Raw genomic sequence first — 6,669 nt, forward strand, 5'->3', positions numbered from 1 at the left:
GTCTTGGTTCCACCAAATGCTTGACTCTCTTTAGTGACGTTTCATGATCTCTTGACAGCAACTTGGATAACTTGGGAGCAATAGAAATATATGATTGGATGCTCTTCTTCTTCTTTCTTTTCTTCCATTGTCTCCATCTTCTATTCGATCCACCAAATATGGATAGAAGGATCTCCTTATCGGATTTCGGATGTTCACAAATCACCATCTCCACATGATCAAAGAAATCAAATGGTGCTTGGACACAGGCTTCAAGCTCGGTTGTGTATCGCACTGCATAATCCTCACAAGTCACGACCTTGAGTTTCTCTTCATGGGGCTCATCCAAATCCAAGCCTTCATCCTCATCAAATATTAATTCAAGTGGTGCATCATGAGGTTGAAGCAAGGTTGTAGCTGTAGGGGGCTCCCATAGAGTTGTCATAGGTGTAGGAGGGTGCTCTTGCGGTACCATGGTCTCTAAAATCTCATCAACTGCCGGCCAATCATCATCCTCATTTGTGGATAACTCTTGACTTAGTTCTTGCTCCTTTGACTCTTGATTCAAGCATGCCAAAATTGTCTCCACATGTTGCCCAATATTCTCAACAGATTCATTAAAACTTTGGTCATAAATTTCCATGTTTTCCTCATAAGTTTTCATGTCTTGGATACAAGAATCCACAATCTGCGAAAAGGAATAAACATTTTTAGTCATAGAAGCAACTAATTCTTCAAGAGATTCACCTTGAGGTGTTGGCGATTGATAATTATGGTATGATAACGAAGAAGCTTCAAAATCATTAAAGGATCCTTGTTGGATATTTGAGTTGCCATTCCACTTAGAGTATGGAGGATATGCCTCTAATACCCCGAAAAATCCAAATTAATTTCCGTGGATTTTTAGAAATGATTTCACAATAGTGGGAGCGAGTACGAGGCTCTGAGAAGTTGTGGAATTAGTTCGAACGATTAATTTTCGAAAACGTACGTTATTTAGGGGCACGCGAAAATCGACTTTTTATACGTATGGAATTTGGGAAAACTTCCTTCATGAAAGTTGTAGAGCTCGTCGACACGATCGCGTGCATATATGGAACGCAAAAATCGGAGCTCGTATGAATTAGTTATGTTTTTTTGAAAACGTTTCCAGTTTAATATAAAAGCTTCCTTTTTTGTTAATTTTTCCAAAAATACATTAAGTTTCCAAAATTGGAAACTGAACATTCTCTCTCTTCCTCACGCGTCCGAAACCGACGGAAACTGGGCAATCCTTCGCCGGCGTCTATCTTCCAATTCCGGCCACCTCTGGACGAGCAACCACGTCCATCAGCTTCGCCTCACTCCTCCGAAGCCATCTGTGGCAACCTTGCACGGCGGCACGGCCCCTAGCGGCGGCGGCGGCCCGGTTTCGATTTAAGCTCGATTTTGGTCAACGCCGGTTTTCTCCTAGCTCCGGCCACCAAAACTTCCGATCCTTGGCTCCATGAACTCCCCTCAACCTGCTGATCATCATACTAGGAGGATTGCACCTAGAGTGACCGGTTTCACGTTCGTCGGAGCTCGGTAAGTTTTCAATCCGAAACGAAAATCTTTCGATCGGTATATCTCGAGCTGTAGTGCATCGTTTTGATTGATTCTTTTTCCAGTGGGTTCCCCTTGATGTTATTAACAACTCTCTAGAAGGCATCGAGGCCTGAAATTGAAGCTTTGACGTCGAAATCGAGCCTTGCCGGATTCTGCAAAATTCTGGAATTTTTCCGACCACCGAAGCTTTCGATCGGTATATCTCGAGCTACAGACCATATTTTTCTGTGATTCTTGAACCAGTGAGTTCTTCTTGAGTTTCTTAACAACTCTTCAGAAGGAATCGAAGCCTTAAATTGACGTTTTTACGTCGAATTGGAGCTCGCCGTTTTCTGCAGTTTCTCGCCGGTTTCTGGAAAATTCCGGCCACCTTCATACTGTTCAAGGTAATTTTCGACCCCTTCCGGTCATTTTCAGACTTCGTGCTAGTTATGAAAGTTGTTAAGCATGATGAGAGGAAGAAGAGCAGCCCGGCCCCGACACCATTGGCGGTGGTCTGCGGCGGCTCTGCCACTAACTCCGGCGGCCCTTTCCGGCCACCTCCGGGGATCAAAAATATGGTTTCTGTACATTTTCAGATTCTATATTTCAATACGATCATTTTGATATATTATGCGCAATTTTTGGATATCGTATGATGAAGTTATGAATTTTTAAGTTTCGATCGATTTCGATCGTTAGATTTGTGATATGTGAAGTTAGGACCGTCAGATGGACTTGTAGTTTTGATATGATGATCTTATGACTGTCCCAGTGGCTTTGTGTGGTCATGGGCGAAGATCCGACCGTTGGATCTTCGTATAATTGAGAAATGGTGATTCGGAAGGCGATTCGTGAGAATCCGACCGTCAGATTTTCATATAATTTTGTGGAGATGTTTGTAAGGATGATTCGAGAAGATCTGACCGTTGGATCTTCATTATAATTTTGGAGGATGATCCTAAGGGCGATCCGTGAGGATCTGACCGTTGGATCATCATTAAATTAAGATTCGACCGTCGGATCATCATATAATTAGAATCCGACCGTTGGATTTCAGTATATGTGTGGTTTATGAGTAATTTACTAAGTCAAGATAGTATCTGATTAGGTGATTGACGAATCGAGTTGGTGGACGATTCAGATGGATATGTGGCTTTTAGAAGACGCAGCTGGAATTGGAGGTGAGTAAACCTCACGTGGTTCATATTACGAACCCAATATATTTAATTGCTTTATTTTGCAATCATATGAACTATTGTTGGTGTATTAGACGTTCCTGTGTGAATGTCTGTATATATATTATTACGTGAAATAATATGTATTGTTGGAGTTGTGTTGAGTTTATTGTTGAGAAACAATATATTGTGAGGGGTATTGAGTTTATTGTTGAGAAACAATATATTGTGAGGGGTATTGAGTTTATTGTTGAGAAACAATATATTGTGAGGGGTATTGAGTTTATTGTTGTGAAACAATATATTGAGAGAGATGTTGAGTTTTATTGTTGAGGAACAATAAATTGTTGTGATCTGTGGAAGATCAATAGGTCACGGGGTGACCATGGCATACTATCAGCGAACCACGCTCTCGCGCCGGGTAGGTGGAACTGAATAGTATTAAATCGTGAACCACGCTCTCGCGCCGGGTAGGTGGAAACGATCAGTTAGAGCTCTAGTCTGTCTGCCAAATATTGAGTGACCTTATGGGGGAAATTGAGAGTAACTCATAAGTGTCTATATATATATATATGAGAGTGAGAAAGTAACGTGGGTTTGTGGTGGTCTTGTAATTTAATAAATCAACAGTTCTTTCTTGTTTACTCATACTAGCTGTCAAAAGCTTACCGGGTTTTGTGTTGTTGCAACTCCCGGTACACTATTCAAATTGTGTAGCGGGTAATCCTACAGGACAGGAGAACCAGGACGGTGATCGTGCGGTTAAAGCAATTGTTAGAGTTTTACAGCAATTGTAAGTTGTGAGGTGTGTTATGCTCATTTGAGCTTTACAATATTGCTTGTGAGAGTGGATTGTAATAATGAACTCGAAGTTTCGAGATTTGGATTTTTGTAATTGTAATTATTCATGTTTCGGATTTGAATTTATTATTCAAAATTCGGGGCGTGACAATGCCCATGCCGGATTGTATGCAGGCGCATATTGATCATTCCAATGCCCTTGGTTTGCTTGATATCCTCCAAACATGCTACTTTGATTAAAGTAATTTTGATATTGCATGTTTGGACATGTCTCTATTGAATGACCAACCACAGAGCATATGGAACACGCTTCATAAGCCGGGTGCCACATTTGAAACAAAGAAAACAAAAATCAAGTTAGTAATATATACAAAAACAATCAAAACAAAAAACAAGAAAACAAGTAATTAGAACACAATAGTCCCCGGCGACACGGCGCCAAAAATTGATAGCTAAATTTATAAGCTATTGATTTTCCTTATTCACACTTAAGATTGTCAATTGTAGCAAGGGTAAACAAGGGTCTTTCCCGCAGAGGACTAAGATTCTAACTACTCAAAACAATGTCACAAAAGTGACCACTGTTCCTAGCAAACAGTAGTCGAATACCTAATTAAAAATCTAACATAAACTACTCAGAAAATTATGAAAATTTACAAAGATGTACTAGACACATAGGGCGTCTAGCACACAAAATTTGGTATTATTCGGAATTGATTTACTATTCTAAACAAATACGAAAATATAGAGTACAGAAGCTGAAAATAACAAAAACTGGTTTTAAGATGGTTTGAAAACAATATGATGAAGATAGTTAGGGAAGATGCATCCACCCCGGACAATCACACACAAGACAATTTGTTCAATCCTAATTCAATTAATCTAGATGAAGATGCTCAGGTTGGCTCGGTACGCTTGAACACAACCTATTACCCTTTCTTACTTTGCACGCTAGGCAGGAAGTGCTCTACACCTAGACTATTCCCAAGCAATGCAACCTAAAGGTACGCTTATTAGATTAAACATGCAGAGATCATTAAGGTCTAAAAGAGTTTGAGACATCACTAGGCATCGCAATAAACTTAGCGCCTTGCTTAACCTAGGACTTAGTTTACTTGATAGTGAAAACTAACAATTGCTTCTCTAGAAGGCTTGAGGAGTCCAACTATTGACACAGGCATCAAACAATCAAAGCGGTAGAATCCTAACATGCATACTAAGCGTGCACTCAAAGCATACAAGCAAGCATTCATCAATGGAAAAAGTAGTAAACAAAAGTCTCATCTTGGATTAAAAGAAAATAACATCAAAGGTCAAATCATCTTGTAGTTCATGTCTAGGGGCTTCAAGCAGCCCCCTAACTAATAAAAACTAGTTAAACATAGAAGAAACAAAACAAACTAAAGAAGGGGAGGAAGAGAGAGAGAGCTGCTGCAGATTGATCTCCTTTTATATGCTTAGAGGTTAGGAAATCCAAAACCTAAAAGAATTAGGGTTCGCGTGCTTAGGTGGAGTTTTCCTATTGGCTCTTGAACTTGATGACTCATTCCAACCATTCACATCGTGCCATTTGTCCATCATAAGTCGGAATATGAAGCACAAACTCGTCCTCGGGCTTCTCGGTGTGATTTGGGCCTCGAAACATAAATTCCCGTCCAACCTCAGATTCACGCGCAGCCTGACCTTCTTGTACTAAATCGGCCATAACTTCTTCTAGAAAAATGATATTGATGAGCCGTAAAAAGATTCGGAAACTAGACATCCGAGGCTATCCATCAATATAAAGATCATCCTCTGGATCGTTCTGAGCTGGTCTCAGTGCTCTGTCGAAGTTAACTGATCTGCACAGGCAGATTTCCCGATTTTGCTTTTCAATCCCTCTTTTACTTCTTTTCTCCTTCTTTGCTCCAAAATACCTATAAAACAAATAAACAACGTAAATAACGAGAAAATACACTAAACTAACAAAGAAAGTATAGAGATTAACGCTATTAATATCGCATAATTATGCTCCTATCAATGTACATGTATGTATGTATGTATACAAACAAACATACATACATACATGTATATATATATATATATATATATATATATACAAGGCCCTTCTAGTAAGGGATCCCTTTTTTGGTATTTTCTAGGGATAGGGCATTAGACCAACTTTTCGACCATATTTTTGCATCTCAACCGTTCAGTTTTTAGGTCCTAATGTGTAGATCACTTCTGAAAATTTTCAGCCAAATTGATTATCGTTAAGACATTCAAAATGGCGATTTAAGATTATAAGTATGAACGGTTCAAGTTTGACAGATTTGGTTCGTCTGTTGAATTAATCTAGTTTGATACCTTAACGATCACCGATTTGACTGAAAATTTGCATAAATGATCTACACATTAGGACCTAAAAGCTGAAAGGGTTGAGATGCCGAAATGTGATCGAAAAGTTGATCTAATGCCCTATCCCTAGAAAAACCAAAAAAAGGGATCCCTTAGTGGAAGGGCCCTATATATATATTACTAGTTTTCTGCTCACATGCTCTGCATGTGTAGAATTTTTATAATTATTATATTGAGAAAAAAATAAAAGTTATTTGAGAAAAAAGAAAGTGGGAAGTTATCTGAATTGTGAGTGGTTATTGCAGACATGGATAGTTAACTATTTGAAAATTATATATTTTATTTTTTATATGATTTTTAATTTTTGTATTTACCATACTGCCACTCAATTATTAAAAATTAATATAAGGTATAAGGGTTTTATTATATTTTCACACCCACTTTGACTAACAAAACCTCTTCTCTTAATAGTATGTATATATATATATATATATATATATTGGGCCCTTCTACTAAGGGATCCCTTATGGGACCCACTTATCGATCGTATTTCGACATCTCGACCATTCAGTTTTTAGGACTTAATGTATAGATCATTTCTGCAAATTTTCAGCCAAATCGATGATCGTTAAGGTATCGAACTAGATTAAATCAATGGACGAACTGAATCTGTCAAGCTTGAACCGCTCGTGTTCATAATTATAAATTGCAGTTATGAATACCTTAATGCTTATCAATTTGGCTGAAAATTTGCAGAGATGATCTACTCATATATACTTAAAAACTGAACAGTTAAGATATGAATATA

The 6,669-nt window shown here is 38.4% G+C and overlaps 1 long non-coding RNA gene across 2 annotated transcripts; it reads left to right on the forward strand.

Annotated features, from left to right (window-relative positions):
• Positions 1–933: 933 nt before the first annotated feature.
• Positions 934–3,665, forward strand: LOC133723602 (uncharacterized). 2 transcript variants are annotated; one of them, XR_009853144.1, is made up of 4 exons: positions 934–1,545; positions 1,629–1,952; positions 2,321–2,729; positions 3,441–3,665. It is a non-coding gene; the product is annotated as an uncharacterized LOC133723602 (long non-coding RNA). The 2 variants fall into 2 exon arrangements; XR_009853145.1 differs by having other exon boundaries at positions 1,167–1,545; positions 2,657–2,729.
• Positions 3,666–6,669: the final 3,004 nt, after the last annotated feature.

This window comes from Rosa rugosa, chromosome 7 (genome assembly GCF_958449725.1).
Source record: "Rosa rugosa chromosome 7, drRosRugo1.1, whole genome shotgun sequence".
Classification (NCBI taxonomy): domain Eukaryota; kingdom Viridiplantae; phylum Streptophyta; class Magnoliopsida; order Rosales; family Rosaceae; genus Rosa; species Rosa rugosa.